The sequence below is a fragment of the Python bivittatus genome, unplaced genomic scaffold (assembly GCF_059951505.1).
Source record: "Python bivittatus isolate LINGU-HERP-01145 unplaced genomic scaffold, Pbiv_v1 ctg000480_np1212, whole genome shotgun sequence".
Classification (NCBI taxonomy): domain Eukaryota; kingdom Metazoa; phylum Chordata; class Lepidosauria; order Squamata; family Pythonidae; genus Python; species Python bivittatus.
In genome coordinates, this window is record NW_028277075.1 from 77,821,966 (window position 1) to 77,847,225 (window position 25,260).

Consider the following 25,260-nt stretch of genomic DNA (forward strand, 5'->3'; position numbering starts at 1 on the left):
TGGGCAAGTCGTTTTTCTGAGTGAGAAGGCATCCGTGCTTGCCCATCTAATTATTCAAATGCCTGAAACGGCCACCCAGCACAGTTGGATAACAATATATTAATAGACCTAGACAAGATCCTAAGGTTTCATTTACATTTAACCCAATGACATTCTGACCCTGGTTGCTTGGTAACCAGATCCTTTTACAATGCTACCATTGTAAAAAAAGAAGAAGAAGAAGAAGAAGAAGAAGAATGGGCAAGATGGTGTTCTGAGTGGGCAGTCACCCATACTTGCTTGTCTAATTACTCTTGTGCCTGAAACAGTCACCTCAGCACTGTTGGCTGGCAATACATTAATAGACCTAGACAAGATCCTAAGGTTTCGTTTACATTTGACCCAGTGACATTCTGACCCTGGTTGCTTGGTAACTGGATCCTTTTACAATGCTACCCAGCCACAGGCATGAAGCAAGTTGTGCTTACAAAGTTTATGACTTGACATTGTCCTGGCTGGTCTCCCTGCAGGGAGAAGTGTGTGTGAGAGAGGTCAAAACGGGACATTATGCCTTCCTAATAATTGTGTTGGTGTTGCGCCAGCGAACCGCAATGACCCCAGGATACTGAAGGCTAAATTCAGATCTTTTAAATCTTCAAAGGGAGCTAAAGAATTGGCACAGGGACATGAATCAGTTTGACTCTTGTTACGCTCTCTAAGGGCCAAATGGAATAAGTAAAGGGGAATCCATGTCAACTCTAGTCTCTACACTTTCTGCCTCTTCCATTATTAGGAGATGCTACAGGCTCATTCCCCAAGATTTATGGACTGCAGCATACCACAGACACAATATGGGGCAAAAATGGGATACAGGACTGTTAATTAGACCATAAATTAAATATGTTATCTCAAAAACTCAGTGATGGGGTATAAAATGCCAATGAAACTTATAGCCATTACACATATACCATATTCTGTCTGGGGTCCAGTCCTCAGCCATCATAATGTAATAGTTTCTTCTGCCAACTGACAAGAAACCCATGGGCTCAGAAATAGCTTATAAAAAAGTAAGACCAGAGAGGATTCCACTCTCCTCAACCATGTCCACCCTTACAGTATTTACCCTGATCTAACTTCAGATGTGGATAACAGGAATGCAAATTCTAATTTTAGTAATGGTTCTGGAAATAAAATATAAGTCAACTAGACAACATCTTGAGATCTAGTGCCATTCCCCACAATTTTACTGTGTCTTAATTCTCACCTTAGCTTGAAATGAGAGTAACCCTTGTTATTTCAAGTCACACAGGAGACAGAATCTGCAACCCCTGCAGTTTACTGAAGCCTCAAACTTACAGGAAATTACAAAAAGGTTTGGAGAACTGCACAAATGAGTCTTGCTGTCCTTTTTATTCTACTCAAGCCAGGTTATGCAAGCTTGTTAGCTTTGCATAAAGCTATTTTTCTACCGTTTTGCTGAAAGCTATGATGCATGCCAATCTATTGTTATTATTTTCCTTTTAAAGTCACGGAGGATGCTCAAAGTGTCAAATTAAAGACTCTCTTCCCTTGAGAAAATGTAGATCAGAGGCACCATTCAAATAATTTCCACTACAATGTCTTAACTTGGAACCTGTGGTTTATCTTTTAACTGCTGAAAAACAGACTAATAAAGAATGATAATTAAATACCCCAACATTGTGAAATAGTGCAATTAGATGCCTCTGTTAATTTTTTTCAGGATAGTTAAACAAGCAAAAAGAAACTAAACCATGGAACTTAGATATTTACAAGACATGCAATGCTCTCTGGTTTTGCAAAACAACTTTTTGGGTTCCCAAGATGAAAAACACTTAAAGGAGCTATAGAGAATGGCACTGGTCTGGGATTTGGGTTAGTAGTAAGAACTATAAACTGATTCTCCAAATCTGTACATTAGAAGTAATAGATGAAGTCCTACTGAGCATGGCTGGAGAGCTAGATGCAAGAGATGAGGAAGTCCAATCTTATTCTTCATCCCAAAATGCAGTGAGTTTTCCAGGAAGCCAAGGAAGAGTTGTCATGTATGTTTGTATGTATGCCCCCCTTTTTTTAATGTACTGATTTGCAATGCAGAACATTTCAGGAAGGATATCATCTGACACTGATCAAGCAACCTTAAAATAATTATTATCACAACGACAGATTAGTATTCAATATGTTGTATGACAAAGAAGCAAATCATAAAAGTTACAGTAACAAAAATGCATGCATAATACATAACCACAAGACAAAATACATAGTTAAATAGCAGCAGAGAAAACATCTTGATTATTTCTTTATATCATGAAGATATTTTTATTACACGCTAATTTTAAGTTGGGATTTGAAAAGTTTAAACTTGAAAAGTTGCCAAGCTATAAGGAATAGACCAGAATTCATATCACCAGCCATGACTTTATATCCCAACACTCCAATACATCCTGTTTAGTAGAAGTATAACTCTACACCAGCCTTTTCACTTGGCTAGGAATTCTGTTTCCTGGCCCAACACTTCTGAAGTGCACCAGTCTGGGAAAAGCTGTCAATACTGATAGTCCATCCCACAATGATTACGTTTACACATTGTGCTAAGCTATAGTTTGTTTAATCAGGCATTACTGAATAAGTAACAATGGCATGGTCCATACAACACACTAAGCCAAAGTTTACAAACCACAGCAGCTGAGTTCACACCACATGGTAAACTAGAGCCAAACAAAATATATGAACCTAGCCATATCTCCAGTTCTGGCATTACTGAAATTTCCCTTGACAGTGTTGAGTAATCAAACTAAGTATAGGCTTCATCCACTAAAGCTGCCACATAAATTCCTGTTTGTCCTTTGACAACAGTCATACTACTTTAAGATACTTCTAATGCACATTTTAAAAATCTAAACTAACAAAGCATTGTTTTCCAACAGTGAGCAGCTAGGAATCATTCAGCAGGCCTCACACTTCAATAGTATTCTGCTGCTCGTGCTCCCCAGCAATTAATATTCAGATACAAATTCATTCTGACATTGGAGGTAATATATAGACTAGTAGCCAGTGATAACTATTTCCTTAATTAATTTATTGAATCTCTATTTGAAGACATCCAAGTTGGTGTCATTCAGTGGGGTTCATTTAGTAAAGGCAGGGGAGTCGCCATCCCGGGTCCTGTACACATAAGGGGCTTGGCTGGGAAAGCCTTCAGTCTTTCAGCTAGTCATGCAGGGCAGCCACACACATCCCTAGGGAAATTTAATTTACCTGAAGGCACATTGAGTGGTGTAATGGACAGTAGGAATAACCTTGAGGAATAGGAAGAGGAGCTGTAACCAAGACAATGGACAAATAAAAGAAACTTGAGTCCAAGGCAGAACTGTAACCTGAGAAAGCGTCTCAGACAAGACCCTCCTTAGGTTCTCACAAAGCTAAAGGGAGGGGGGGGGGAAGAGCATTCAGATTTGCAAGATTCTGTTACTATAACCTTATAATAAAAGTAGTATTAGCATTCATAACTTTGGTTTCTTAGTCTAGTCTACCTCAAAGGGCTGACAGATAGAGGTGAAGCAGCAAGCAGAAATTACTGACTATATAAACTGCTGGGGCCTCTCCATCCTAAGAGCCACCAATGCCACAAGTCCAGAGAGCAGCTTGTGTGAGCAGGTGTGAGGGTTCTTTGCTTTCCGAGGACTGGACACACCACAGTGTAGCAAATCTGTACAAAATGCTTTATTGCAGCATAAACCTTCCCCAACAACAGACTCTTCCTCTCCACCCATCTAGGACTTGCAAGGTGATATTGAAATCACTCATCTGCATTGCACTGGAGGGAGCAAATGGTTTACGGCATTGTGAAAGCAGTGACATTGAGGAGAATTGTAGGTGCTGTGAACGGACTGGTGAAGTTTTCAGGATTCAAACAATGGCTGTGTGGAAAGACCACATAAACGCATGCTGCACTTTTTAGAGCAAAGGAAACTAAATCTTAGCCAGTGATCCTTTAGAGGCATTTAGATGGTTCAAAAGCAGTCTTGAAGATGTACCGTTCTTGTGGCTCTGCTTAGCATGGAAATGGTGCGGGACATCTCAATTTCATCCCCATAATTAGGCTACAGCCAAATTTGGAAAGCCAAGTAAATAAATATACAGCTTTATCTTGACAAGGCTCAGCATTATGAAAAGAATATGTTAAGCATTATAAAGCTAAAAATAGAGCATGCATTATTAAAAATAAAATTAAAGGCAGAATTTTGTTTGGTTCAGAGCTTGAACGCAGTTTACCCGACCTCTGTTTATTGAATCAAGAATACTTACTGTATTTACACTTCTGAGAATGACCAGTAAATGAATCCAAGGGCTGTTGTGGAGAATCCAAGGAAATATTTTCCCAGGGTATGACTGCTGTGCAAAAGAGAACTAGGAGCAATTCCCTCAGATGGAACTTTACAAGAACTAAAAGAGCTTGATTTAGGGAAAAAAGTGAGTAAACGGGAGTAAGATAGAAGGGAAGCAAGATGCATATTATGTGGACAGTGAAGATAGTATATTTACTTAAAAGAAGATAACACTGAATTGTACTGCATTTCTATGGTATTTACTCAAAAGAAGATGGCAACCTCTCTCCACCTGCCTAGTGTTTAGAAGTACAAAATATTATAGGATCCTGTATACTGCCCAGGTTTCCTACCTCATAAACTAGCATTACTAACTCTTACTGAAACCCATTATGGAGATCTATTTTCCCTCCAAACTATGTCCATGTGATACTTGTATATGTTTGTATATATGCATTGTAGGTCTTTAACTCACCGGATTAAGCATGTTATGCAAAAAGAGTCATTGTACAGTCAGGTTTTCTAATCTACACCAACTTTTCCCAGTCTTGAACCTTTCAGATAAGTTATTCCCGGAATACCAACCATCAGTCAACCATGCAGTTGAAGTATTCTGCGAGTTGTAGTCCTGACGTATCTAAAGGGCACCAGATTGGGAGAAGGTGACTTAGCAAATGTTGTAGCAGTGCTATTGCTGCTAGCACTACTCTTAAAATTTAGGTCTAGAGCTTTTGTAGCAGAATAATTGACTGTACAATGTCATTTAAAACATTTTTTAAAACAATAAAAGGTTTTTTTTTCAAAATTTATGTCATTGTTATATTTTTTAAATTATTACAGGCAAATTGAGGAAAATCCACTCTCCCTTAATTAAGGATTTATTTTTCCTGACAATCCCTTTATATTTCTGAACTCTGCCTTTGTTAGGCTTTAAGATACTAGACACATGGCAAACCTAGACGCATTGTACACCTGGCTTTTTTACAGCATGTTGAGAAGCACCTGAAAAGGAAAGTTATTGGTTTATCCTCCTTTATTCTGCCTTGGTATGCAAAACAATATTTTACTGACTGTTGCTGAGGACCAACGGAACCCAAATGTCTGCCACCTCTGGAAATGGCTTTTAATAGTTCCATGAATGACACAATCTGTGTGTACACGCTGGGGAAGTATATTTTCTCTGCAGTTGCGCAAAGAGACAAACTCAGTTCCTCTTCTGGAAGATTATAAAGCAGTGATCCTCAAAAAAGCAGGCCTGCATAAATTGGGACCCACAAAAGTGAATATAGCTCGTAGGTCTCTATGGCTGTCACATTTCTTCTGCCTCCCTGAGACAATAGAAATGAAAGGAGTGTCAGGCAACTGATACATCGCAATAGATGGTTCATAAACTAAATTTGGATTGGTTGGACACAAGTTGCATAGTTTTTTATAAATGCACATCTTTTATAAAGATGTCTGGAACACCTATTGATTGAGGTAAATGGATGTACTCGAAATAAAACATGTTATCTGAATAGCTACAAATCTAAGCAGTTTGAAACCCTGGGAACAACAACATGGCTTAAATACAAGAACTGAAGTGGCTAAGATGGAGTTTTAATTCAGGCCAAAATCTGTTGCTGCTATTAAACAAACACGGCCACAGATTTACGGATGTGAAACAATATATAGAAGCAATCAGGAGGCCTTAAGCATAAAAGAATTCAAGGAAAAAGGCAAGCACTAATCTAAATAAGGTTTCTAGGCGCATATGGAGGAAAGAAAGCCTGTGCCAGAGCCTGCCAAGCTAGCTCTGAGTTTAGAATATCAATGCATGAATCTCAGTTCAACTACTTGTTAAGAAGGTGGCAAAATTTTTTTAGACACTGCTGGCATTGCAAAGCATGGGAACGTGCAGGGAAAAGTTCACCCTGATAAAGAAATAAGCAGGAGGAGTTTGAATTGTTCTCTCAGATGAGTTTGCCAACAACACACATTACAAATCCTGTTATGACTGCCCCCCTCAAAACAAGTTTTGATCTTGTTAAAAAAGAGGGTTCTGAATAGGTCAAGGATATGGGAGAGGACAATATCTAATGGGAACCATTCCCAGGGGATTCAGTTACAAAGTTGCACCAGCAACTTCTTGGAATCATTTTGGCAAGCTTCTGGGAAAGATGACACCCCACCTCTCCAGCCCTCACAGCAGGCCTGAACTCAGGGTGGGAGGTGGGGATGGGAGTGAGAAAAGAGGTCAGTTACTGCTGGCTAGTATAAGACAAAAGCCCTATGACAAATAGAGCTGGTGGAGATACCAAAAGAAAAAGCAATTCACCAATTCTCCCACTTTCCCAAATTCTCCCGCCAGATCAGTTCCAATAAACAGGCTGCGTCTTCCATAAGCAAAGCCGCCAAGATTCCAACCCGAGATAAGATGCTTTATACTGTGCAGTGGAACAGACTAAGCCATGGAGGGGTGGCAAGCAGTTATAATGGCAGGCAGACCGTTGGGATCGCAGAATTTCCTGCCTTTGCTTTGCAGTTGGTTGTTTAACTGAGGCTGGGTTTGGTATGATAGGATTCCCATTTTTTACTGATCACTGGCTCACTCAGAACTTGCTTCAGCCTAGCCTGTTCCCTAGCACCAAGCCTCTGGTGAGTAATTAAGATATCATTTTATCATCCTCCCCAGCTTTTTTCCTGCATTATAATCCTTATTATTATTATATGAGAGCCAGTTTGGTGTAGGGGTTAAGGCACCAGGCTAGAAACCGGGAGATGGTGAGTTCTAGATCTGCTATAGGCACAAAGCCAGCTGGGTGACTTTGGGCCAGTCACTCCCTCTCAGCCCTAGGAAGCAGGCAAGGGCAATCCACTTCTGAATTCTTGCCAGGAAAACTGCAGGGACTGGTCCAGGGACTCACCAGGAATCAATACTGACTTAAAGGCACACATACACACATACACGCACTCCTTATTATACACAGTTTTGTTTTATTTTGTTGAACTACACTGATGTTTGTGCTGAGGATATTGACAGTGCCTATCCTTTTTTGTTTTCCTGCCATTTGGCTGCTCATTCTATTTCATTGGTCTCCCAGTTCACATTAGTCTCCAACACTGCTAGAACTCCATAATCCACAGGAGACAACACAGGTTCCCTTCCACTATATTACTGGAGCCATATTCTAACTAAACTACTCAAACTACTCAAGTTCTCACCTTGCCCAAGATCACCCTCTCATCCAGGACTCCAGCCAGCTCCCTCACAAAAGACACCAAAACTCTTCCCACCCCAAACCTGACAGAACCCCCTTCTTTTCCTTTATTGTCTCTCGGGGTTGGGTCACTCCTTCTGGGCACATAAGGCTGGCTTGTGATTTAAAGGGCCAGCTGCTCCTCCCTAAAACATCCTTAACTGTACCAGTGCTAACACTGGTTAGAGTTTTTTCGCTTAACCTAACATGTTTCAAGGGCAGCCTCCAGATGTATAAAATCTATGAGGCTTTGTCACCCATTATCTTTGAGGGAAGACACGTGACTGGCAGTGATAGGGAGCAGACGCAATAGAGCCAGGATAGGGATTGGCAATGGGGCAGCAAATTTTATGCAGCCAGAGTTTCTGCTGACTCAAGGATGGCTGGAGAGCACTGAAGGAGGGAAGACCCTTTGTACTCTTTAGCCTACTCAACACTAGGGAAATGTGGAGTAGAGATACCAAGCAAGGCCTTGCATCTTTGCTCCTTTCTTTGTCACTCCTCTGCTTCCCTTGATTGGAAAACACTGGTACTCTTAAGCTATCCTCAGGAAGCTATCCTACAGGAAGAGCAGAATACTTCTTTCACCTTTTCCTCACCATGATGATAAAAAAAAAAAAAACCCTCAGAAATGCAAGTTCTCTATTGGGGCATATAGCTTCCTTAATGAACTATCCTTTTGGACCTTAAATCTGTTTTTAAATTACAGTGACTGTACGTCCTTTATTATAGTCCTTTGTTTCAGAAAGCTGTCCTTTAGATTTATTTATTTTTCAAAAACTCACTTTTGTCCATTATTATTATTATTATTATTATTATTATTATTATTATTATTATTTTTAATTTGTCCCCGCCCATCTCCCCACAATGGGGGACTCTGGGCGGCTTACAACATACTAAAAAACATGAATACAGTTAAAAGTTATAAAACCAAACATTAAAAAATAAAAAAGCTAAGAAATCCAAGAGGCCGCTGGGGCCACAGCATACCACTAAGGGGCCAGCCAACCCCAATTCTGATTTCTTCCCTCCCTGCCCCAGGCCAGATGGCAGAGCCATGTCTTTAAGTCCCTCCGAAAGGCCTGGAGTAAGGGGGCCTGTCTCACCTCCGGGGGCAAGATGTTCCAAAGGGCGGGGGCCACAGCAGAGAAGGCCCGCCTTCTGGACCCCGCTAATCGGAGTTCTTTTACCGCGGGAATCCGAAGCATGCCCTCTCTGTGAGATCACGTGGGATGGGTAGAGATCGTGGGGGCGAGGTGGTCCTTCAGGTAGCCTGGCCCCATGCATTTAACTTTTACCATACAAATGGTACCATTTAATGCACAGTCTTTCACATTCATGTGAAAAATATGGAAATTGAATTGTCTTTTTTAAAATAAATTTACATATACATACTGTTTGATTTTAGATACTTTTATTAGAATATGTGTTTTTGTAGAGTTTTCTTGGTTTTGCCTGTGAATTTTCCTTTGTAAAGCAAAGTTACAAACATAATTTTTTTTATCCCTATGAACTTCTTTCACATTTGCTCCTTTTTCAGGTTTGTCCTTTATTTTTTCCAAGATAATATGGTCACCGTACCTTAGATAGGCATAACAGGGTTGGTTATATTCACACACAGCTGCTAAATAGAGGCCCCAGTGAATGAACTGGAGGATTCGGATCACATTATATATTTTTTAAACAACATTCTCCCTCACATTTAGGCGTTAGCTCATTTTTTCTAGGATGCTGACTAGGAGAAGATTTATCAGTTTATCTGTATTGATAGTGAAGGTCAATAGCAAACGTGTAACTATTATGATAAATACATTTGCATTGCTTTGCATGATCAGGAACCCCGAGTGTCTGTGCTTTGATCTTTGTTTTGATTCTCCTATTGTGGAAGACTTTTTAGCCTTATTTTTTTTTAGGGATGCTTATTTATTTAATTTACCTATTCCTCTTTTCTTCACTGTCCAGTCATGTTAGTGGTGCTCAGGCACTCATGGCTGGATATGTGTGAAAGTCTGCTGTAGATGGGTTCACTTTAACACTGATTGTCAAGCTTTCAGATTCTACACTGTTGCCCTTGGAATAGTTACAGTTTTTCAAACATGGGCTGAGGAGTTTTCATTATTTATCCTGCAAGTTAGCACCCTTAAGACATTCTTTTTGTGCCTAATTGTCCTACTGTCAAAAAGATTCTTTTTTTTCTCCCCTCACCCTCTGTGTTTACAGAAGCCAAGATAGGCTGAATCCGGCAGCTGTTCAAATGTCCCTTGTCTGCAAAAGCAAACAGACACGCTCAACATTCTGACTTAGTGCTGTGGCTCCATATTGATTTGATAGTTCCGGGAGGCCTTGCCCCTTGGAAGTTGCTTCTGCTGTCATGAGAATAACTTCCTAGGTGCTGGTGGCTCAGTGATATTTGGTGACCCACACAATCATACAACTTGAAGGGAAGACCCAAGTAAGGGGCAAAGGATAACTTAAACTTACGCAGGAAAAGGTTGATAACTTAAACCTCAGACCATCTGATCTAAAGTACAATCATCCAGATGATCCATCTGACCTCCTCAGTGACGGAGTTTGAGATGACTTTTAAATACTTTGGGAATCCAACCGATCTAGACATTCCTTCTATTAAGATTATTGACTTTATTACCATTCTGATTACGATCCTAATGTGTATTTTCTCATTGTTGGGGGGTAAACCCTTTAAATTCAAATGATCACCATTCATTTAAACTTTGCATAAAAATAAAATGCAACATCAGATTGGGAATAAGGAACAATGATATTCTTTCTATAAACAGGCATTCTGCAAATTTACTGGTTGTTTGGAATCCTTTTAAGGCCCATATTTTTGCATATGTTTCATGGAAAAATAAAAATAAAAATCTATACAAAGTAAATATCCATGTCACCAAATTAAAAAAAAAGGAAGCATAATGAGCACAATTCTTATGTGTCCATTTTGACAACTTGCAGGGGCATGATTCCTCTTTGATCAAAAACCTACTATATTTCCAGTACAGAAAACTGCAAGGAATATTTGGAAGATGTGGTGGTGTAAGCATAATTTTGACCCTCATTCACATGGGATAATCCCAGTTTGGTCACTGCAAGTATGTTTTTGTGGGGGTGGGAATGGATAGGCAAATAGGGCTACCAATACTTTATCTTAATTAATTGCCAATTTCTGGTTCCAGAAATTGCAACTTGAGTAGACATAGGTAAATTTCTAGTTAGCATTGTACTAAGGTTACCTTTTAATTCATTTTATGGACTCTGGAATCCACTGTCTCTATGCAAGCTTTGGGTGATCAACTTGGGAAGTTGGTACAGCAGGGTTACCTAAGTTTCTTACAGATCTAGACCATCTTGAGATCTGCCCAGGATGTTATATTTTCCTGGTTACCTCTATATAAGAGATCCTTTGGACCAGTTATCTTTTTATAGCAGTTCTGTATTTTGATTATCTATTTATTAAATTTATATTCTGCCATTCATTCAGGAGCTCAAGGTGGCATACATAGAGCTTTCTCTTCCTATTTTCACCATAACAACCCTGTACAGTAGCTTTGGCTGAGAGAGAGTCACTGGCCCAAAAACATCCATGGTCAGCTTGCGTGGCTGAGAGTAGACTAGAACCAAGTGCTTCCAGGGCCAGTCCATCAGCTTAAATCCTATGTTACACTGGCTCAACTTTATCTCCTCTACCAAGAATTGTTTCTGCATGTGACTACATTAAGGTTAAAAGGGAGTTTTATATTTTCTTTTTCTTATTTTTCATTAGGCTGATTTTGAATTATAGATCATGCTTTTCATCCAAACCACAAAAGAAGGGGTCTAATTTTCCTAGACATACCCAAAGGCTACAAGTGTTGGTGCTAGAGAGTTTGTTTTCCATTATTGTTATTAATATTGCTTCTCTATTATTTGCCAATAAGGTGCTCAAGTTGTATGATCTCTCTCTGTCCCACATTCTGGGTTTAAGAGGGAAGGCACCAGGTGAATACATAAAAATAAATTCTCTTTTTTGAGACTCCTCAAAAAAGAATAGGTGGTAGAATCAAAAGCTAAGGAGTGAGAGAATCTCTGAACGAAATATATGTGAAGTAAGCACCTAAATGATCAAAATAAATTAACACTTTAAGTGCTTTTAAGGTTTTAAATTATTCCTATTAAAATATATTTCTCCTTTTTTGACTCTTATTTTGTTGTTGAATTCACTATTTTTTTTAAAAAACAGATGAAGTTCCATAACTTGTTACTAAAACTGATGCTTATTCCTTATTCTTCTTTGTAGAATATAAACATATAACAACAGATTTAGTTCAGCAGCAGAAGGAAGGAAGGAAGAAGTAGAATTATGTAACAGTTTAGCCTGCCTGTTTTCTGCATAAACATACAGCTGTTCAGGAAAAGTTTGAGAGTAAAAATATGCATCACTGAAAGTTATTATAAGTGGTTTAAGATACTAGAGACATGCAACAGTAATGAATTGGAATGAAATTAACAGCCTATTCTTCATTCTAGCAGGATAATTTGGTTGTCATTTATCGGTTGAAAAATTATTCCAAATATATATTATTACAACTTCTGAAACTATAACATTACTCTGGTAATGATCATAATGATAATCTCTGTACCAGACAGGAAATATAAAGGAAAAATTACAGATAGCAATTTTCTAGCCTTGTGAACTTTTTCAATCAGAATCTGGTTCAATGATCTCCCACTATCTGAGAACAGGATAGATTTCTCCACTCTTCTGTAATAACCACCTTTCATACTGCTGCATTTTCATATTAGCCATTGTCAGAAGGAATACATTATTATTATTTTTTTTTAAATGTCTGCAATCTGATACAAGTTCCCAGTACAGAGTTCTTAGTGATGTGGCGAGTACCTTCCACGCTGCTCAGTTCACGTCTCATGTCAGATTCTGAAGGATTTATCATAGCATACATGTCTTCACACACTCTGAAAATGCATGGAAATGTGTTTCTGAATCAGAAGATGAGTGCAGTGAACAAAATCAGAAACAAAAGGAACAGTAGGAAATGACTCTATTTGGATATTAGAAAAGAGTATACTTAGATCTGGCTTTTCTCTTTCTGGCATAGTGCATCCCAAGGTAAAAACTGCATATTGACAAATTTATAACTCAGATTAAAGGCTGAAGCAAAAAGAGAGCTGAAGCTTTGTGCAGATATCTGGAGATGCTAGTTTTGTCAATTATATTTTAGAACATTGAGATTCCTAGATGCAGATGATTTGACTGTTATTTTCTAGAACCAGCAAATCAGAATGACCTTTGATTTTATAGAAATGTAGTATGGGTTGGTGGGTGCGCAGGTACTATTACCTATTGGGGACCATTAGCGGACTCACCTGACAACTTTTCAAATTCTAGTACACTAATTACTATGGTAATTAGTGGTAGTACTATGGTAGTACAAATACTATTACTATTATTTTCTGATGCCATCTGGCATTTCAGAAGACCACAACTACAGATCAACCTATCCCAAATTTCCAAACATTTTTTGCCATTAATTTTTCCAAACTGCCAGGTACCAACTGCTGTCTTGGAACTGTCTTCAGTTTACCATTACAGATTCCAATGTGGATGGTCCTAAAAGCAATTTTTGTAGACCATAAGGGGTGCTCACAGTAGGTTTCAGACACCATAAACACATACAGTTCAAACATAAACAAATTTAAAGCTGAGGTAACTGTTATGGCTTGTTCAGAAGAGTTCTGGAAAAGGTGGTTTGAACAGATGCATAACAGGACCCTCTGCATCTTTGCAAACCAGCAGATCCTTGGCTTTTAAATTAAAACTCAGTTTAAATGTATAATGTAAGCTAGTCTTAGTCTTTACGAAATTTCCTCACGGCTTCCTCTCTCCAACTGATGGTCACTCCCATGCATGGGAAGATTATCCCTATATGTTCTGGAGATGTGTCCAGTTGGAGCTTGAAAGAGGGACTTTTTGATAGTTGTGATGTGGCTTGGAAACTCCCCTCAAGGGAGTCCTGTCTCATTTCCCTATTAACCACCTTCTGGAAACTGCAGAGAAGCTTCCATTTTCCCAAGCATTCCATTTGCCCTGTTCATCTTCTATTTTAATTGGCTTCTATTTTTGGAATTTCCCAATCTGTTGTGTCACAGTATTTCAGTATTATGTTGCTATAATTGAAAACAGGCTTTTTAATTGGCAATTTACCGAGTTTGCTGTAAATAAGTACCTCGCACTGGATAGAAATGTTTCTCTGGGCTATATAGACCTAAGGCTGTTAATTGCTCAGTAGCTAATCTCTTGAATTTTACACTTAAAAGATTTTGAGACTAATATTACAAGGCTTAAAGGATGTTCATTCTCCATCAATGATACAACTGTGTGAAAATCTTACCTTTCTTTTTATTCTGGAACATACATTCTACCACCAAGAGTTTTGTTTGGAAACTACATAGAAGTTTGCATACAATTATATGCTTAATTTTCTTTTTGAACTGCTCTAACTATGAATAACTTCACTGTACCACTTTAGATGAAAGGCTAAGTTTGCTTAATATGTGATTAATATTTTCATTTATGGCCTTTTCTTTCCTTTCTTTTTCATGCATACCTGTAATGAGAAGACAAATGAGCCAAGAGAAGAGAAGTTAAAGTTGACTGAGGAAAGTAGAAAACTGACTTACAATCTGAAAACAAAATGAAGGGTAGAAAACTGGCATACAATCTGAAAACAAAATGAAGGTCACCTTTTGTCCAGCCTAGTAATATTTACAGAATTATACAGAGGCAACCAAAAGGGGATAAGGTCATTTGACACACACTCACCAGTCCAAATTAGGTAACACAACTCTCAGATACATTGCACAGTTGTTACTAGGAACACCATGATTTTTTTATTTTTCTAGAAAAGAGGAATATATGCTGTAGTATTGTTTGACAGTAAGAGCTGCATCCCTTACCTAAATCTGTGGAAACAATTCCCAGCTGTGAGGCCATGTTACCCACATGTAACATTCAATAACTTTCATTCTGCCTTTTCATATATTCCCTTGGAGGACAGTAACTTTACTTCATACCATGGGGGAAAGCTTACAACAGTCTCTGGATTTAAAACAGTAGAAATGAACCTCCCAGATTCATTAGGAGTCATTCTTTCTGTCAGCCACGAGAATACAGCTACTTGGTTAATACTTTAGGCTTCTGTGATTTTGCTCATTGCAGTGAAGCTGGTTCTTATTCCCATTCACTAATTCTCTTCCGAAGCATTGACTTTGACTGTTCTTGTACATGAATGATAATGGACTTAGAAGGTCTACATTTCATTTGTCTTGCAACAGGCTTAGATTCCAGAAGCTGAACATAGATTATCACAATATTCTAGTTTCCCAACTCCCCAGAAATCATTTTGTGGAGGTCAAAAGGAAATCTATACCCCTTCTATGACTGAATATATGAAGCCAGTATATACTTCAGTGCTTCTTAAACTTTTTGCTTTCAGGATCCCTTCCTACTTTTAAACATTATGGAGGACCCCAAATGAGTTTTTATTTGCATGGGTTATATTTATTGATATTTACTGTATTAAAAATTAAAATTGACACATTCATCAAATATTTATTTATTGAACCCTGTAAAAATAATAATATTAAACTCATTTGATATTAACAAATATAATATTTTTCATGAAAAAAACTATTTTTGACAAATACAAAAAGAGAAGAGTGACTTGGTTTTAAATTTTTGCAAATATCTTTAATATCTGGCAAATAATTTTGATTTTGCAGACTGCTGAGAGGGTCTTTGGGTGGGGTCCTCAGACCGTACTTTAAGAAATGCTGGTCTACTTCAGTCTGCCTGAGAAGAGTTTCCATATTGTTACACAGAGGTCTTTCCTCTTACTTACAGTATGAGTGTTGCTCCAGCCACAGTAGTATTTTGTTGTGCTGCCTTGCAAAGGTACAATTTGTGATTTTATGCATTGCATCAGATTTATGGAATATGGTCTTAGAGCTGATCATTTTACTTGCATGTAATGATTGGGGGGAATGGTGAAAGAGAGAGAATTATTTTGATGTGGGAATCTGTTATCCATGGTAGTTTCTGTGGTGTAAAATTAGTTGGTCCTTAAGCTATTACAAGATTCTTCAAAACTAACATGGTTAACTTCAGAATTTCTTTTCTAAATTTAATTTGTTTAAATATTTAAAAGCTCAGCACTGAAGGATTTTCAGCTATTGCATACACAAGCACCACAGAGAAAGGAAATGGCTTGGCTGCTAACAATTATTGCTACAAGAAGTATTGGTTTATTCATATCCAGAAATGAAGTAAGTAATGTCCAATAGAGCAAGGAAATCCTCACTTCATTTTAGTTGAAATACAGATCAAGCAAATTCTACATTTATTCATTGATAATGACTTGGGGAAAAAAAAGTAACAACTTGAAAATACTATGAATCCAATGTCAACTGCCTTAAGGAAATGGTGCTGCAATTAGAAAAGTTATTTCCTGATTTGGGTTTTTTTATTTTGTTTTTCCTACTCAAAATGGCTTGGCAGTTTGAGCCAAGGGAATCAAACTCTCATCTACAAAATCACTTGTTGAACTTCATGACAGGAAGGTAATGGAACATTTCAGAGAACTGGTCCACTGGGACTAATCTGAGAGGGAACTTATGAAAGGAAACATTTTGTAAACCTGATTCCAGAAATCTGACAAACAGGAAGACCTGGAGAAATATTCAAGGGGGTGATGAAGTGAAGAGAAGAAGTTGGAGGGAGAATGGGTCTATACCTTATGCTTGGTAGGGAGGTAGAGAGAGACAAGAATAACATAAAATAATTAATTGTACATTTGATTTGTCTGGGGAAGCTTCAGATATTCTATGAAGGTAGTCATACAGGCAAAATCCATCTGTTGAGAAGTGTTGTTTCTTAAAATCTAGCAAAGGCATGCTTTGGGCTTATACACATGCAATGAAATCTAATGCATATACTGTATATATTAATTAAGTAAGATCTGTTGAGTCTAATGAGGCTCACTTCTTGGAAGATGGCTATAAATGCAGTATTTATAGTAATTCTGTTTATTGCATTCAAGTAATCTTCCAACAATTGTAATGATGTGATCCATGTCACAAAGATCAAGTTTTTTCATCAAGGAAAGATGGATTAACATAATTTATAAGGACAATGGTTTCCCAAAATATACTGAAGAAACTGTGTCTGTTACAGGTCTTTCCCAAGGTGAACACCCAACTAGGACAGGCTCCTAGAGTTTTGGGATGGGTTGATAGTTTGGTCTTACTGAGCTTGCAAATTTTCCTACTCATCTTTAGAAGCAACCAATAATTCTTCTGAATTTCTAGTTGTTGAGCTGAAATTTCCAATGTGTTGCAGTCATATATTAACCACCTGGCTCTGATAGTAAATTTGTCAAGGAAATTTCCTCACAGCCCTAAACTTCATTGGAGCTAGGTACTGTTGCTTGGGGAATTTTAATATCTCTGTTAGGTTTTCCAATATTACAAAGGATGTTTATGCGTTGCTAATTTCTTTTCACCTAAAGTTGTTAGAGAGCTCCCCTACTCATTGTCATGGTAATATCCTCAATTTAATTTGATTAAAGGATTTGCAGCCTGTATCCGATTGATTTAAAGGAACTCAATCCAACCATTTTTTTTCCGCCTACAAGCTATGTTCTTCCAACTCTAACTCAACAAAAGTTTCTGACTAGACTGATCCATTCTATATCTAATACTACTGTAGTCTACTACTCTGATACAATCTGGTTCTTACTTCTTAACTGACCTCATCTGAAATCAGATCTTCTGAGGTGTTGACTACTGACTCTGATTTTGCTACTTAAGCTACATTAGATCTTCTGGCTGCAGTTTCTGAAAAATTATCTTTAAAAAGGAATCCTCATCCATGTCCAACACTAAAACTATGGAAAATTCATATTTATATCCAGAAATCTTTCCCAATATGGCTCAAACTCCTCTTTTTGTCAGTCCCTACATTTGGTTGGGTCTTTGGGAATGTTATCAGATTAAATTCTTGGCTGTGTGTACAGGAACACTCAGTTATTTGAATAATTTGATTACAGTCCATGTTCCTGTGTGCTTGGCTGAATTATGTAATCAAAGTTAATTAGTTTATCCTCAGGGCTTTTTCCCATTCAGTTCTTCCTCTCTGGCACTGATTCCCCCTTGAGTTACACCTGAAGTATGATCTCCCAAAGTTTAAAAAGGCCTTTAAAGGGCTTCTTTTTGTACATCTTCCTACAAAATTATACTTTCTACATTAATGAAATGTCTTATATTAATTATTATATTGTTTTATCATGATATTGGTTTATATTGCATTTTTTTATTTACTTGGACTGTTCTTAGTTATAAGCACATACTAATTACTGCTACTACTAGCACCACTACTGTTGTGTAGCAAAAAGCAATGTTTCAGACTGGATGAGGGAGGAGAAAGAATGAGAATTAAGTACTGAAGCAATTTTCATAAAAGCTTGAAACATCAAAAACATTCAAGATTAATTCATAAATTATGTTATTTGCCAGTAAAATTAAAGTCTCAGATCAAGTTTTACTCTTGTCTCTGGTGATTTCATAGGTACACCCATGCAGGTTGGTTGGTTTGTTATTTGTTTTGTATTTCTCATATACTGTCCATTCCTACAGGCTCTAGGTGGCAAACAATGTAAACATATAAAATAGCTCAGAAAACCCTGAATACATATAGACTTTTTGTTCATTTGTTTGTCTTTGAGTCAGTCTTGATTCCTAGTAATTACTTGGAAAGTTCCTGCAGTTTTTTAGGCAACCTTTTCAAAAGTGACTTGGCCTTGCCTTCTTCCTAGGGCTGAAAGAAAGTGACTGGTCCAAAGTCACCCAGCTGGCATCCATGCCTAAGGCCGCACTGGAACTCAGTCTCCCCACTCCTAGTCTAGCACCTTAACCACTAGACTAAATTGGCTGTCACATACAGACTAAATAAATAAATAAATAAATAAATAAATATCAACCAATATGATATGCCTGCAACCCCACCTTCCAATCAAATAGCACCTTTCTCCTGTACAAGTTGAAATGGGTCTTCAAAGTTTTCCTGAAGTTTAGAAGAGATGAGCCTGATTGAATTTCCACATCAAATTGGCATGACCATCTTCTGGGAAGTTTTTAGCCTATGGACCTGGAAGGTCTCCCATCCAAGACCTAATTTGGTCAGACCTAATTAGCTTTTTGAGTTCAGCAAAGGCTAGTGAGATACTATCACATAGATTGGCATATTTGTTGATATGCTCTTTTTTAATACCTGATGAGAATTAAGGGAAATGCTGTGCTCTAGGCAGTCTCTCTCTCACACATATCTTCTTTAAGAGAACTTAGTCTTTAGTGTCTCTGGGTATAAACAGTTCCTTTTGGTGGGGTATCAAGTCATAGTTAAACATTATACTTCAGATGTTGCTTGATACTGATATGAAATCAGCGTCCCATTTCACACTATTTCTGAGATATTCACTAGGAAAATGCTATACTATGCTCATCCACAGACACACATACACATGGGTTTCTTTTGTGAAGCTCTATGTATAGATATATGCTTTCAAAATCAGGCTAACAAAGCAAACAAGCAGAAGATAAAAAGCACTGATAAAGAAAACACTCTAACAAAGATGAAAGAAGTCGTGAAACAGTTGTCCAAACAACCTGACCATTGTGTTGGGGAAATTATGGGAAGGTTACTAGTTGTTACCTATTTAAGGAGATAGTAAGAGCAATAAAACAAGGAAATGTTCCAACTAGGACAGGATACCCGATTTATCTAACATTAGTTGTGAATAAAAAAACCAATAGGAGTTCAATCATAGAACATTTGAAATTGAGTTATCTAGTGGCACAGCTTTATCATAACAAGATCTGCAACAAGATCCTAGTATTGTAGGGAGTAGCCTTGTTTAACTTTGCTTTAAACTAAGGAAAGTCTAATGAGGTTGTGATTTTATTTAAATCCTTTCTTTCAGCCCAGATTGAACCCTCAAGATAGCCTACCATTTAAAATATTTATTATTTTAATAGAAAAGATTGAAACTAGAGTAAACCTAGCACTTCCTTCATATAGCCAACCTTCTTTAGGTATTGGGGGAAGACTTCCAGAATCAAACCTAATCCTGATGCACAGATACCACAACAAGTTGGTTGTGAATAGTTGCTTACACTATTCCTTAGATCCCTCACCCTCTCTGGCAATTCTTAGGAATGGTGGTGCAAAGTACAAGCCTATGTTCTTACCTGTCTGTATTATTTTCATAGATAGCTTATAAAATTGCTTAGCTGGCACCAGGATGTGCTCACTAAAAGATGATGTGAAATAGGCAGATAACATTCACAAAAGCAGTGCATCATTCTGCACCAGTCTTGTTGACAAAGAACAGCCCTAATCCTGCTCTGCAACCTTTGAACAGTAAGCATCTAAGATGCAAACTAGAGATCTAACTAGAGACAAAGATTCATATAACCTATTCTAGCCTACCTCCAGACAATATCTGAAGAAGCACTCATAGTACCTTGATGTCTTAACTGCCCAGGGTCTCCAAGGCCAGCCAGTTATAATTCCATCCCCCATGAGAACCTGTTGAGGCTGGATAGAAGGAGCAGATTCTCTGGTAAATTCATTATTTTCAGTGTCATTCTGTTATGGCTAATCATAATATGACCCCATTATAAATACAATGTGCTTTACATAAATGCAAATGGTATATATTAATAGATCAAACACAAAAGTGTCCCAGTATGGATAGCAGTACTCCATAGATGATAATAAAATCCAGTGTCTCTTTAAAACCATTGTGCTAACTGTGACCGAAAATCAAATAGCCCAACTCATGGCCACCTATTGCATAATCTTGTCATTGTGTCAGCTTAAAGGATCTGTCTGTAGCAGAACAATCCTACCTCCCTTTTCAGATTTAACCCCTTTTAGAGTTCCATCATACCAGCCTCCTGTTGCCAAGATGGAAATGAAGAAGGGGCTGCTGTCTACTCCTGTCTTTACTCCCTCTCACTGCAAGCAACAAAAATCTTGTTTTAACTCATATTGCATGGTATATATGTTCCTCTCTTTTCTGCTCACCTTGCTAACATAGTTGAAGAATATGAGATCACTGGATTCTGTGAATCTTCAGCATTTTTCAGTCTATCCATGCAGTACCAGTGATTGTCCCCCTTTTTCTTCTCCCGATGTTGGAATTCCAAAGCCAAAGAAGAAAACTCTGTGGTTGCTTCTGCACAGATTGGCAAATTAAATCGTTCCCTCAGATGAAGGAGCTTCTTTTTGGCTTCAAAGGGGAGGTCTGAGAAATCATACGATTCTTGGAAGGTTTTGCCATGGGCTGTATGAATACAGCTTGAATCAAATAGATACTCAGACTTTTTCAGGATTATTAACTTAGAAATTTTAACTTTAATTACTGCATGATAAAGTTGGGAAGGGGTGTTGCAGAGGGGCAGAGATAATGGTAGAGAAAGGCAAGACCATTAACAGATAAAAGGGACAATAAATAAAGTCTCAGCCTGAGAAAGTAGTAAACATAATAGACTTTAAATAACCCCACCTTGATTCTGGCAGGCTTTCAAAGGGCTGTTAGTATACCCTAAAACAATAAAGTAGAGTTTCAGTAGTCCTCACAAAGTCTATTTCCTCACCAGGCCTACCCTGAAGGGTTGACATCAGTTTTCAAAGCCTGCCAGAATTTCTCTCTGCCCTCTCTGACACCATGCAGAATCAAGGCAGAGTTACTTTAAGTCCGTTTCTTATACTTACTACTGTTCGAGGGCTGGGATTTCATTTACAGTCTCTTTGGAAGTTAATGCTCTTGCATTCCATCACCAACCTTCTCTCTGCCTCCTTCTACTGGGCTAGGGGTTACTAACACTGTTAAAATAAATTATATCCCTTTCCCCCATCTAGTATTAAGTTTTATTTATTTATTTATTTATTGAATTTCTCCCCCGCCCATCTCTCCCCAATGGGGGACTCTAATAATAATAAACGTGGAAGATAACAATAAGATAGCAAAGATGACACAAACATTCCAAAGAGGCTTTATCTGGAAATGACCTACATCGTTTCCTGATTTTTTATGTTGATCGCATATCTGGAGAAAATGTCAGTTTGGATCACGCAATAATTGCTTCTCACCAGGTCTTCGCAATTCCAGATTAGTACAGCACACACCTCCTGTAGTGGTGACGACCTTGAAGAAGAGGAAAATGAATCACATTGATGCATTAGTAGTCTTCCTCATCTAATTTTCTGCTAAATTTCAAAGGAAGGGAGGGAGGCAGGGAGGGAGGGATTATTATGCCTAAGAAATCTTAGACACCATTATACATCTTGCCTGCCTGCTCTGTCTTCCTCTTTTTCATTGTTACTAATTATTTTTATAACATCCAGTGAAGAAATAAAAATACATATTCCTCTACCAAAGAAAGTAGATGAATTTTGGACCCATAACAACACTGAGGGGCCGTAGAAATAGAGGGAGTTAGAGGGATTGCTCCAAACAGTAGAAGTAGAATTAAATATTGAAAAGCATGCCCTACCAGCTAGCCAATCTTCAAAGGTGTTTTTTCTAACAGTGGGAAGACCTCAACAGAGATACAGAATCAAGATGAGTACTGAGTACTGAGTATCATTAGGAAATATTGGGTACAGGAGCATTCATAGGGTGGGGGTCAACAAGTTCAAGATGGTGGCCATGACTGCACAATCAAAGTCCCACACATTTTTATGTGTCTTGCATGTGCAATGCATGCAAAAAAGGGATGATGCTTCAATCATACAATTGTAGCCACCATCTTGACTTTTTTGACTTCCTCCCCAGATACTCTGGCTATCTGGAGGAATTTAAGCACTTCTGGACTTCCACTACAAGTCCCAGTTGCAGTAACAATTTAGATCATCTATTGGAAACAAAATCTTTTTTAACACACAGACACCCTTATGCATGCACACAAATACATTGGAGCATCAGATACTGTATTTCAACATGTTCTAATATTGGCATAGAATTGCCCAGTTTATATATTACATGTACTCATTACTTTAGTGGCACATATGAAGAACTGCAAATAGTTTTATCACAGTGAATAGCAACATAGTCAAGCCAGGGCCAATTCAAGTCTTTTTTAAGGCACAGTTGGGTGGTAATAATGGTATAGAAGTTTTAAGAAAGCCTCCTGTATTCATTTTTTGGAACATTTTCATTTGCCGTACTTCTTGACATCTTTTCATCTTTTTATGACTATTTTCTTTTATTATTCTCCATTCTGTTATTATATTTATATAGTGAGGGTGAGAAAGAGAAAAGACATTTTTTAAACTTCAAATTATAAGTTTGTTCTGGATCTGAGAAGGATAGAGATGATTACAATAAGAAGCAAACTTTCTACAAAATGGAATGGCCCACAGCTGCCTTTCCAAGACAGCACAGAATTGGTCCTTAAGTTTTGAGGGCCTAAATCAGATAGCTAGATAAAAGCATTTGAGAGGTTTCAAATTTAGTAGAGCTACTAGATTTGTGCTGTAAAAATCAAGATAAGTACTCAACAGCCTCAGAGAAACTTTTCTCTCTCCCTTAGCCGCTACCTCATGGTTGTCCCAGTCTTTACAAGCTCACATCTGGTAGTCCAAAATTTACCACATCATGATTTTAACAGATCATTTACCTTTAATATTTTTTCTTATGTAACCTCATGCATTTAATCTTTATTGCAAGATCTTTTTAAAACTTTTGCTTAGCAACAGGTTTTTGTTTTGAATGATTAGCAGAGATTTAAAACTGCTTCTCATTTTCTATCCAGTTCTACTGTTGGGTTTCAAAATGGCAGCCTATGATTTGGAAACTCTACATGTCCAAGAAAAAGCTCTAGAATCCAGAAGCATCTCAACCTGTGGCTACAGCTCCTGGTTCTGCTCCTGCTGCCAGTGGCTGTGCCTCTAATATCAAGCACTTCTCAAACTAGGCAAGTAGAAAATAAAATACAATTGCAACTCTTATGGTATATAGCATAGATGCGTCTGATGTACACCAGTATACCAGTACAAGAATATGATAAGTATTCTTATAACCCTAACACTAAATTAGCCCAAAGACATATTAACTTATTATTGTATGCTGATGATGCAGTAATTCTATCATTAACCTCTATTGGCCTTAAGAGAGCTTTGAATTCACTTATAGATTACTGTATCGAGGGGGAATTAATAATAAATTATACTAACACTAAGATCCCTACTTTTTCTAAACGCCCCAAACAAAGAAGTTGAAATTTGGGCGGACAGTCCATTGAGCAGGTTAAGATCTTTAAATATCTAGAGTGAGTTTTTCAAGCCCCAGGAAATAGAAACGCCCATTTGGACTATGTAACCCATAACGCACAGAGGTCTGCCTTAGCCATCCTAACCTATTACTTTTCCAGAGGAACGCAGTTTATTCCCGCTGCAATTAAGTTGTTCGCAGCTAAAGCTCGAGCACAACTGTTATATGGGGCCCAATTAGGACCATAGAACAACATGATTACCTTGGAAAGAGTTCAAACAAAATTTCTAAGAAATATCTTCCAGGTACCCAGCTGTGTCCCAAATGCAGTACTCTGACAGGAAGCAGGAGTCAGCACACTTGAAACCAAACTTTGGATTAACATCTTTACTTACTGGCTAAAATTACACCATAACCCCAGTGGACTGACCCATCTAATACTGGCAGATAACTTTGAGACGACCTGGAAAACAGCTAACCAAAAGAAACTGAGTCTCTATAGTTTTTCCAACGATGCCATTCTGACTTTAGAGTTTGATCAAGCCAGGTCACTATTAAGGCAAAGGATCTTAGATATAGAAGGCCAAGCAGAAACTGCTGTTTTTACCCATAATATAATTGCAAACAACCAAATTCTAGTGAACAAACCAGTTTCATACTTATACCACATTACAGTTCCAAAATTCAGGAGAGCCTTATCCTTAGCCTGATTTAACACTCTCCCTATAGCCGTTCTAGAAGGAAGATACAGGAAAATCCCTTATGATATTTGATAGTGCCCCTGTGGCACGGGTGCCACTGAAACCACAGTCCATGTTCTTTTGTATTGTCAGTTTTATAGGGACATCTGCTTTCAGCTGATTACCCCTCTTTTATTTAAATTCCCCGGGCACTCTGATAATTTTTATTTGCACTATTTGCTAAATAATCAAGATAAATCTATTTCCTTAAAAGTTGCAAAATTTTGCTACATAATGTGTAAGCTTCGCCCGCAAATGGTTGCTAATAGTTATTGATGAAAAGGGTAATACTGTTGTCTGTTTTATTGTATGTATTTTATTGGTCAATGACTGATATAAATATGATGATGAAGTATATTTGGCCCAAATCAAGGTAAACGTGCGCCAATGTGAAGAAAGGGTCACTCGGTTTCAAGATAGCAGGTATATGGCAGCCAATTTTATTCAGTAAAATGGCAGTGAATATGGAATGGCAGCATCTATTCTTTGTTTTCATGAAATTAATTCTAATACTTTGAGGCAATATAGACAGCTCAAAATACTCTCTTTTGTTCACACTCAAAGTCTAAAGTTACATTCCTTCATGAGAAAATGGTTAAAATCTACT

The 25,260-nt window shown here is 37.8% G+C and overlaps 1 long non-coding RNA gene across 2 annotated transcripts in view; it reads right to left on the minus strand.

Annotated features, from left to right (window-relative positions):
- Window positions 1–14,105: 14,105 nt before the first annotated feature.
- LOC148215055 (uncharacterized) overlaps window positions 14,106–25,260 on the minus strand; it is a 44,687-nt gene continuing 33,532 nt past the window's right edge. For both annotated transcript variants that reach the window (XR_015797170.1, XR_015797169.1), the window contains one exon: window positions 14,106–21,846. This is a non-coding gene — a long non-coding RNA (uncharacterized LOC148215055). The remainder of the gene's footprint in view (window positions 21,847–25,260) is intronic.